Source organism: Carcharodon carcharias, chromosome 8, assembly GCF_017639515.1.
Source record: "Carcharodon carcharias isolate sCarCar2 chromosome 8, sCarCar2.pri, whole genome shotgun sequence".
Lineage (NCBI taxonomy): Eukaryota > Metazoa > Chordata > Chondrichthyes > Lamniformes > Lamnidae > Carcharodon > Carcharodon carcharias.
In genome coordinates, this window is record NC_054474.1 from 85510848 (window position 1) to 85522591 (window position 11744).

The window sequence follows — 11744 nt, forward strand, 5'->3', positions numbered from 1 at the left end:
GTGAAATATAAGCTGGTTTAAGGTTGGGGGGGTGGGGGTGGTGGTGGAGGGAGAGAAGTGGAGGGGGGGGTGTGGTTGTAGGGACAAGCAAGCAGTGATAGGAGCAGATAATCAAAAGATGTAACAGACAAAGGAACAAAGAAGTGTTGAAGGTGGTGATATTATCTAAATGAATGTGCTAATTAAGAATGGATGGCAGGGCACCCCTCTATCATTTTCACATGGTCCATCTCTGACACTCCCCTTCCCTTCCTTGACCTCACTGTCTCAATTTCTGGTGATAGACTGTCCACCAATATCCATTACAAGCCTACCGACTCCCACAGCTACCTCGACTACAGCTCCTCACACCCTGCTTCCTGTAAGGACTCCATCCCATTCTCTCAGTTCCTTCGCCTTCGTCGCGTCTGTTCTGATGATGCTACCTTCAAAAACAGTTCCTCTGACATGTCCCCCTTCTTCCTTTACCGAAGTTTTCCACCCACGGTCATTGACAGGGCCCTCAACCGTATCCAGCCCATCTCCCACGCATCTGCCCTCACGCCTTCTCCTCCCTCCCAGAAACATGATAGGGTCCCCCTTGTCCTCACTTATCATCCCACCAGCCTCCGCATTCAAAGGATCATCCTCCGCCATTTCCGCCAACTCCAGTATGATGCCACCACCAAACACATCTTCCCTTCACCCCCCCGGCGGCATTCCGTAGGGAACGTTCCCTCCGGGACACCCTGGTCCACTCCTCCATCACCCCCTACTCCTCAACCCCTACCTATGGCACCTCCCCATGCCCACGCAAAAGATGCAACACCTGCCCCTTCTCTTCCTCTCTCCTCACCGTCCAAGGGCCCAAACACTCCTTTCAAGTGAAGCAGCATTTCACTTGCATTTCCCCCAACTTAGTCTACTGCATTCATTGCTCTCAATGCGGTCTCCCCTACATTGGAGAGACCAAATGTAAACTGGGCGACCGCTTTGCAGAACACCTGCGGTCTGTCCACAAGAAAGACCCAAACCTCCCTGTCGCTTGCCATCTTAACACTCCACCCTGCTCTCTTGCCCACATGTCTGTCCTTGGCCAGCTGCATTGTTCCAGTGAAGCCCAACGCAAACTGGAGGAACAACACCTCATCTTCCGATTAGGCACTTTACAGCCTTCTGGACTGAGTATTGAATTCAACAACTTTAGATCTTGAACTCCCTCCTCCAACCCCACCCCCTTTCCGTTTCTTCCCCCTTCCTTTTGTTTTTTTCAATAACTTATATAGATTTTTCTTTTCCCACCTATTTCCGTTATTTTTAAATCTCGTATGCCCTGCTACTCTCCACCGCCACTAGAGCTCTACCTTGAGTGCCCTGCCATCCATTCTTAATTAGCACATTCGATTAGATAATATCACCACCTTCAACACTTCTTTGTTCCTTGTCTGTGACATCTTTTGATTATCTGCTCCTATCATTGCTTGCTTGTCCCTACAACCACCACACCCCCCCACTTCTCTCCCCCCCCACCGTACCCCCCCCCCCCACCCCTTCCCACCTTAAACCAGCTTATATTTCACCCCTTTCCTAATATTCAATCAATTCTGTTGAAGGGTCATGAGGACTCGAAACGTCAACTCTTTTCTTCTCTGCCGATGCTGCTAGACCTGCTGAGTTTTTCCAGGTAATTCTGTTTTTGTTTTGGATTTCCAGCATCCGCAGTTTTTTGTTTTTATCCATTCATTCTCTGTTTTTCTCTAGCATCTTTCTTTATGTTTATCCATACCTCAGCTACCTCTCCCTGCCTTCACTCCCTCTGTTTCTCAGTGGCTGCATTCACTATATTCATTCCCGTCGCAACTCACTCATCCTCTCTCTTTGCTTCCAATCTAAGTTTCCTCTGCCATTTTCTGTTTCTTTTTTGTTTCCATTCACTGTGATCGTATCTGCCTCTGTACATAAACATATTTTGTGCACACTGCTTCTTGCCGAGTTTTCAATGCTAACTGCTCCTCAACAAACCATTTTAATTATGAAATGACTTTGCTAAGTGGCCAGTATAGTTGACTCAAAGAACTGACACACAAGTTATTGCTTGAAAACAGGTTTACTAGTGGCCACAGACACCGCAAAATGTTTTTATCTTCACTGACCTCTAGGCACCAGGGAACTGCAGAACAGGAAATGCTCTGGTCAGTGCGCAACAATATTGTAGATCGATTCATGAATATTTAATTCGCTGTTTCTAGTAGAATTGCAAATGTGTTTTCTTCAGAAGGTGTTCACCATTTCAGTAGAACTATGACCAGAGAGATCACCATGCACGGATTTCCAGTATTGCTGCACACAGCAGTCAGACATTGTGTTGCTCCCAGCCTTGTCGAACACTGCTTTGCAGGAATTACACCACGTGGATTATATATTAAAGAGGAGTTCATTTTCTCCCCCTTTTCATTAATGCACTCTCTGGAAAGAGTAGATTTATATTTTAGTGGGAGCCAGTAACAAAAGCTGCTTGTTGCTGAGTGGAGGTCCAACATGGTCGGGAACCAGTTGAACTGCTGCGTTTCCTATGTTACAACAGTGAAAGCACTTCATTGGCTGAAAAATAGACGTCCTAAAGTCATGAATGTTCGTTTCAGAATAAATTAATCCCATAATGAGAGTAGGAACTCCCCAGAAGGAAAAAAAACAGCTCAGACCAGTACTCTTATTTCCCAGTTTTACTGGTGTTCCATATTAAGGTACACAAGACCAGTTTGAACCAGTATTCTTATTTCTAACTTTTTATTGTTTTTTCCTTCTGGGCTTGACTCCAGCTCAATGTTGGGTTTCCAGGCTAAATTGGAGTGCTGATTCCACAGAAACAGACTTAATAATAGTAGAATCATGGTCCAGATTGATAGGACAGGTCAAACACTCACAGAAAAACTGTTTTCTTTCCACTTCAGTTAATCCTGGGTTTTGCTTTTATGTTCTTCAATATAGAATTAAGCTATTTTGCAACAAGTTGAAGCATGAAGCTGAGTTGTGGATAAACTGATTGATATAACCCCATTGGTTTCTGCTCCAAGTTCTTTGTGCAGATTTTTGTTGATCCCTTTAAGCAATTCTGAGGCCAGTCTTAATTGTGTACACTAACAGCAAGCGTGTTTACTTCAGATCAATGTCAGAGACTATTGTCCTGCACTGTGTGCAGTCAAGAGCTTACAGTACCATTTAACAAAGCAGCACAATTAAACTCACTATAAATCTTCCTTGAATAGTTTATACTGAAGCAAAGGTTTTATATGCAGTCATTTTCGGAAGAAAATTGCTCCCACTGATCTTTGGTCTCTCTATTCTTGCCAGAGTTGCTATTTGAGAATTGAGGCTCCAAGGAGCTGGACTATCCCAGCGTGCATCTAGAAGACCACTAAGTAAAGATTTTGTCAAACTTGCAGAAGTAGCGGATTGGGGGGTAGGGCCTTTGGGGGAATGTGAACTCGGTGGTTTGTTTTACTTTGGCTGAACTTTAGTAACCTCAACTATTAATGCCTCCACCTTGTAAGGCACGGAAGTCAATAGAACAATGAATGTATATATGAAGAAACAGTTTCCTGGTATCTTAGAAATTTCTAATCAGTTAGAGATGGGTACAGTGGTGTTGTGGTTCCATTACTGGACTAGTAATCTAGACACCTGGATTCATAATCCAGAGAGCATGAGTTCAAACCTCACCAGGGCAATTTGAGAATTTGAATTCAGTTTAAAAAATTGGCATCAGTGAAAGTGAAATAGAGCTGTTATACTGACATAAAAACCCATTGATGCCCTTTAGATAAGGAAACCTGCTGTCATTACCTGGTCTTGACTTTATGTGGCTTCAGTAATGGGATTGACTCTTAACTGCCCTCGCAAGCTGCTCAGTTGTATCAAAGCACTGCAATTTCTCAAGAAAAAATATCAATGTGCTCCAAAAATGAACACCCTGTCCAGAACCAGACAGGAAATAAATAACATGTGAAATCGAAATTTATCGATGTATGCTGCATAGTGAGTCCTCGATTTAACAGCTTCATAAAAAGAATACAAAAAAAGTGGCTCATTTTGAGATTTTTGACTTGGGAAAATCTTTCAGTAGTTTATATGAAATTGTTAATTTTAAGTTAAATTAACCTGAGATTATATCCATAGACACAATATGTTCTCGGAATGTGAATCAGACTCGATCAAAGCATCTGTCCAGGAGAGTGTTTCCCACCAATCAAATCGGATTGAGACAATAAGATTAATTTAAACATTCATTCCTCACAGGGAATTGAGTGCAATGTTTGAATGGCTTCATTCATTTGAACCTAGCAGGGGTAACTGGCAGAGAAGCCCACACCTAGAAATCAGCTTGGCAAACCCTTAGACACAAAGGAGATAATTTTAACTTAAACCACCCATTGGCAAATTGATAGGATCTGGTGCAACACTGGATTTGCATCCTGCCCAATTTTACCCAGGGTTATAAAACTAATGTTGCCCCAGATGGGGCATTTTTCCCAATGGGTGGGTCAGGTTAAAATTGTCCTCAGGGAGAAGGGTCAGAGGTCAAGTCTTTGGCTTCAAACCTAGTTGGAAACTAGTCACCTGCAGTAACAAAAAACTACGCACCTATAATTTTTCTCCTCATTTGCTTGTATGTGTAGGAGATGAATCATTAATTCCTGGAGATTCCAGGCCAATCCTCAGGGTTGGTATTCCTATGAGTAAAGCAATTATCCATCAAACCGACTGAACATTTTAGGCAATACTGCAATACTTCTAAATGTAGGATCCATTTCAAAAATGATGCAAGTTTTGGCTTTACTCTGGATTTAGTCCCACTTTCCTCTGGATTTGAATCCAGGCATAAGGAGTGAAAATTCTTTCTAAGTGTAGCACTGACTATGGTTTCAGAGATTTACTAGCCAGTAAAGTAACATTTAGCTTGTTAAAAGTGATAATATGATGAGCATTGTTATTTTATAACCCACAAGGAGCATTACAAGATAGATTAAAATTCACTTTAAATAGTTCCCATATAAAAAATAAAATAAATGAGCTTGTTGGTTTATATTTTGCCTTGTTTGATGACAATATATATCAGCTTGTCTTTTGGAAGTTGGGAGGGATGTACCTAGGGGCACTTACAGAATTATGCTATCCACAATGACAGGGTTTTACCGTCGGCGAGCGGGTGCGGGGCCTGCTCACCGACACGTAAATTGATGCGCGGTGACGTCGGGCGGAACTCCTGACGTCATCCTGCCCATTTAAATTTTCAGGAAGGCGGGGGTGCAGCAAATTCAGCTGCGTGCCCACCGACCTGTCAATGGCCAATTAAGATCAATTAAAGTAATTAGTACACCTGCCCGTCCAACCTTAAGGTTGGTGGGCAGGCCAGGAGCCCAGGCGGGAATTAGAAAAAACATGAAACCTCATCCATGAGCGGGATGAGGTTTCATGTAGGTTTTTAAAAATTTTAATAACATTTTCTTGGAAATTATGAACATATCCCAACTCATGTGACATTGAGGGTAATTATTTTTTTCTATTTTTAATATTTTTAAAAGTAGAGTCAATCTCCCCGACGCTGCACTTAGCCTGAGGGAGATGAATGCGCTTTTACGTGTGCGTGCGTGAAAGAGCACACTTTCGATTTTGGGATTCTCCCGCCCACACAGGAAGCGCATAGTGCTTCCCTGCGGATGTCATGTTGGGTGGGCCTTAATTAGCCCACCCACATAAAATGACACTGCGCCTCCGATCAGGGGGGCCAATCGGAAGCACGCCCACACGCGCCAGCCCATCAACTTCTCCCCCGACGGGGGGATAATTCTGCCCAATGAGTGACTTCATTGTTATGACCCCTGGGTCACATCATCACATGACAAGATATTGGGTAGTAAAGTTGAACTTCTGACTAACAAACGCAAAAGATTCCTCTAATGGGCAAGGAAAGTGGGACTAAATCCAGAGTAAAGTCAAAATTTGCACCATTTTTGAAATGGATCCTACATTTAGAAGTATTGCAGTGTTGCCTAAAATGTTCAGTAGGGTTGATGGATAATTGGTTTTACTCATAGGGATATGAACCCTGAGGATTAGCCTGGAATCTCCAGTGATTAATGATTCATCTCCTGCACACACAAGAAAATGAGGAGAAAAATTATAGGTGCACAGTTTTTTGTTTCATTATCTTTGTACATTTCTGGTTATTAGTTAGAATGATATTGGAGAAGAGGGAAAAAAGGCTGACTGGTTAGTGTGTTTGGGGGCAGCAGATCATTGACAAAACCTCCAGGAATATATCCAACCAGAGTTGGCAACACTCCACTCTTCTAGGACCAGGGTTAAAATCTGGAAGGGGAAAATGAGACTTCAGCTTAAAATCTTGTTTGAAGAATGTAATCTACATCAATGCAGCAGCTCTTCAGTGTTGCACATGGCAGTCAGTGACTTAATAGCCAGAGAGAGAGAAAGTACACAGTGCATGGGAGGATAGACAAACAGAGATAGACAATACACAGAGAGAGCTTACAGACAAAACTAGTTAGACAGTGAGATAAAAAGCAGATACCATGAGAAGGTGCAGGTCAGGGTGAGAGAGAGGGACACACGCACAAATCTTCTCTTGGTCATTCAAAGTGCTTTTTTTTGCATATTTTGGTTTATCTAATAATTTGAATAAAACTCTAAATAATAGCACTAAATTGGAATTTAGCACTGCAAAAATGATCAGATTATCAGATAATTTGAATTAAGATAGACTTTCGTGAACAAACGAGAGAGTGAAGAGAGTGATAAACAGGGGAGAGAACAAAAGGATAATGTAAAAGATGGGGCGTGTATGTGTTCTGATGGAATGAGAGGGACAGAGATACAAATTCAGAGAAACATCAGTTTAACGTCACTAAAATCACTGGAGAATAGTACACAAAAGGTCACCTCAAACAGCAGTGAGATCGAGCAATGATCAAATTTGTTTAAAAGCCTTGGCAATTACTTTCCCCCATTCAGAATGAAAGAGGATGTTGGCCAGTTTTAGGAACATTAAAACTGAATTATTTTTCTAGAATGATTCAGTCTCTTGAAGCTTGCCTGTGTTAATGTTAAGTGGCAAATGAATGTAGGATGTATAGGAACAGAACAAGACTATCTTTGGAAAGCATAATTGGTAAAAGCAATTAAAATATTGGCATCATGAAGATTCATGGAATATTGTGAAAGTGTTGGCATTTCCAAACACAGCATTTTAAAAAATCAATAGCTTTCAGATTGCACAAATGCTTTTAAAATCATTATTAATTGCTAATGCCCGCTCCAGTAATTTTATACAAAATAGCTCATCATTTATTGAAGCTTGTTGGAAGCTGTCCCAATCACTGTTCTTGCATTATAAATCAAAAATTAAATTAAATTACACTGAATTCCTTTTAATTTTAGTCAATAAGTTCAGCAGAAAAGCCAAGATGCCCTTCAGCAGCTTCCACACAATGCTGGTTGCCAACAGAACTTTGTTGAGTATCCCTCCCATAGTCCTTAGAAGTGTGTTAAAAGCAGAGAGACATTCATCCATTTTAACAATTTTAACTATAGACCCTTATCAATGATGTGAGATGTGGGGCTGGAGGAGTGTAGGGGTTGGGGGGGAGGCGGGGGGAGGCGATGATTTGTGATTCCCTTTATCCAGCTGATGCCAGTCATAGCCTGGGGATCACACTCTATCAAGAGCAACATGCTTAGTTAATCTAATTCTGTAATAATCGCTATAACCTGCAAGGCTCATAAAAATGGGCTTTGTGCTTTTTCAGTTCTGCGAGAGGAGCCATTTAAGTTTTATAAAGAGAGTGTACCCAGATTACCTTGCAGCTGCTGTGTTTCTACCACATTTAATTGTTTGTTTCTTTGTGGATCATGTGAAATGTAGAGCACAGCAATAGGACATTCGGCATAATGGTTTCATGCCAGTGTTTATGCTCCATACTCGCCTCCTCCCATCCTGCTTTATTTCAGCCTATCAATATATCCTCCTACTCCTTTCTCCCTCGTATGCCTACCTAATTTCCCTTTAAATGCATTTGTTTTATTCACCTCAAATACTACATGTGGTAGCAAGTTCCATGTTCTCATCACTGTCTGGGGAAAGAAGTTCTTGCAGCAGAAAAATTGTGCTGGAGGTTGACGAATGACTAAAAAGTACTAACATTTCTCCAAGGGCAATTTAAGATAGATGTTGAGTTCTGAGTATTGTTGCAGCTGTACTGTTAGACTCCTAACGTGAGTGTTAGAGGCGGGGAGAGGCTTTGCGGAGTCAAGATGTGAGCCTTTTACCACAGAATACCTACTCTCTGACCTACTCTTCCAGCCATGTAGCAGGTCCAGTTGTGTTTCTGGTCAGTAGAGACTCTCAGAATAGTGGCGTAAATGTGTGTTGTATTGCCATTGAATGTTAAGGGAATGTGTTAGCCTCTCCCTTGTTTGAGGTGGCTATCATTGGGTCCTTTTGTAGCGTGGTTGGTCCTTGTCACTTATCAGCCTAAGCCTGTATGTTGTTCAGACCTTGCACTATGTGGGCATGGATTTTCTCATTATCTGTGGTTAACTGCCTCAGTTTTGACTTTATTATGGAGCAAAGGTCATCGATGAAGCATCTGAAGAATTGGGCTTGGGCACTGGCGTGAGGATCTTTAGCAGCAACATCCTGGGGCTGAGATAATTGGCCTCCAACAACCACAAGCATTTTCCTTTGTTTCAGGTATGACTAGCTATTAGGGAGTTTTCACCTGACCCTTATTCACTTCATTTATTTCAGTCCTTGGCATCACACTCAGTCGAATGCTGCCATGATATCAAGACTGTCTCTCTCACCTCGCCTCTGGAATTCAGGTCTTGTCTCAATGTTTGGAGCAAGGTTATGATGTGGTCTCGAACTGAATGGTCATAGCAGAATCTGAACTGAACATTGGGTGAGCATGATTTTGGTGAGTGCCATTCAATAGCGCTGTTGCCAACTCCTTCCATCACTTTGCTGATGATGGAGATTAGGCTGATATGGTAATTGGCCAGGCTGGATTTCTGCTACTTTTGGGGGGTGGGGCATTTCTGGGCAATTTTTTATGTTGATGCCAGGTAAATGCAGTGTTGTAACTGCACCAGAACAGTGTAGGTATGGGTACTGATAGTTTCTGTTACAACATCCCTTTTTGATTCATTATTCAGCATAATTGTCTCACAAAAGAGTTAATGCACGTTATTCTGATCTTAGTGTATGTGGTGTCATAAATGTGTATTGCCATGGTAATGCTTGGCTGTTCAAACATTGGTTAAAGAGGGGCTAATGCATTTTGTAACCCAATGTAATGAAGTCTCCTCTTTTAAGTGTCAATGTCAGGGACAGAATGTATGTGTTCTTTTACTGCCTGTAATCAGTATGTTTTGTGTGTTGTTTCTTATCCTTGGAGTGTGTATTTTAATTCAATAATTGAGCAGCAAGTTTTCATGAATTTAAAATAATGAAGGTTATTTATTCTCACACACACATACCCAGAGTTAATACACTGTCACATGCTCGGTCTCACACATACACAGACACATCCACACAAACACACACACAAAAAGATAGTGTACACTTCCAGATTACAGTTAATTCTGATTTATGATTTCCAGCCTCCTATGTGGCAGGCCTGTGGTTTCTCGAATTATCTGATGATTTAAAGTTGAAGTGAAGATCTTGTAAAGTGAAGGATTCACAGTAGGTTGTGAGGTTTCTTGTAGTCAAATATCTAGGAAGTTGGTTCTCAGATGAACTTTAAAACTGGAACAGGTTAAGTACTTTGGCTGCTTAATGACTTGCAGCTAGTTTCAGATACTGGTTACCAGAGTGGCTGATGACTGATTGTTCTGATGGATCTGTTGAGTCCTGGGGTAATAAGAGTGCAGTCCCTGAAACCACTTTCAGTCACATGACTGCTGGACTAACACTTCTGAGGCCCACCCAGTCTGTTTGAATCAGGGAGGCCATTGTGATTCAATGGGAAATTGACAGTGGCCATTGAGTTTTAATCTTCCCTTTTGTTGAGTATGAAACTTGGAGGCAAGCAGTCTGGGAACTCCATAGCCTTTAGGTGTTGGACCATCCTCAAACAATGGGCTGTGTGAATTCCACAAAAGCCTGTGAGGCACCCTCATCTATGTCCACATTTGATTAGGCATTCATTGGAGACTAGATACTGTCTGTAGTCCAAATGCCAAAAGTCACATGATTTGTGGCAGCCATCTTAATAGCTTGTTTGTGTCCAATTTTTAAAAGTATTGATTGAAAGTTCAAAATATGACATGCTTGTGCTGGGCATTACACTGTGTCCGGCAACAATTACCATCAGAATTGAATGGTGATTATGGAATATGCATGTTCTCAGTGCCTCAGCACAAGGTCTGTGTTAATATTTAAGGAACAGTCAAATCAAACCAGTGAAATATTCAGAATTACATAAGTGATCTTTTCCTGTCTTACCGTGATCTCCCAGCTCTTGTCCTGAATTTCACAAGTGTTCTGGTTAGAAATGGAAGCAATAAAGAGTTCTGTTAGTTCAACCTCTACCACAACCAAAAATAAAGTGCTTGATTTTCAGCAGCTTGTGCTTTATAACACCCATCACACAGGGGAACATCTCCAGGCACTCTAGAAGGGAGGGAGGATGACATAGAGCTGGGGGCGGTAAAGATTTTAAGGAAAGGGCTAAGGGTGCGGTTAAAGAGGTAGGTTTTTAAGAAGCATTTGATGGAAGGGAGAAAGAAAGTGAGGTGAGATGCAAAGAGCAGGGTTGTGGTGAGTTAAAGCTGGGGCAGTGTGGGGGGCACGGTTGAGGTGGGGTAGTTACAGCAATAACCCAGAGCCTGAGGAGTGGTGAGTATGAGCTTGGATAAGGAACTGGAGAAAGTTAGGTTGGATGGAGAGACAGGGGGCCATGGAAAGAATTGAATAAAGAAGACAAGAATTATTAATTCAATGATAATAACACTTTGCCCCCTGTCCTTTAATGAGAATAAAAGGAGAAAAAATACACAAAAATCTTAAATGTGCAATCCTGTTGCAATTCCAGAATGTTATAAAATATAATTTAAAAATTTGTGTTGTAATTCTGTATCTCAATTGAGAATGTAAATATAATCATGAATAGGGCACATTATAAACACATATATTAATAAAAATATTTGCAGGACTCTTTTTATCAAAATCACACCACCTAGTGGTAAAGATTCAGACTGATGACAGCTGTGTGTAAAATCTGCTCTTCGGAGACTGGAGCTGTGCAAATGAGATGCAGGTATTCATTTAGGTAACAATTTTAATAAAGATTATTCATTCTCAGATGCTTCTTGTGAACCTTGATGGCTTGCATTCAATCTGTGGTTGCAATATTGTATTCTAACATTGCAGTGAACCTCTAATGTTGTTGATTGGGTAATGCTAAGCAAAAAGGAAATTTGTCTTTCCTGCACGCCAGTTAAGAGCAGTGTGTGAAAGCAACATTGGACAAAAAATCAGCCGTCTAACATTGGAGCCCTATCTTCAAACCATGCGCCTTTCAATTCTGGTGCCCTTAGATTATGCAATTGGTGAATTCGCTCTCAAATGATAATAAGGACAAAAAAGATTGCTGGAAAATAAATTTCCACAGGTTTTGATCATCTAAATAATGACCTATTTCCCCAATTATTAACACACTCCCCAGCAATTTGACTCACACTGT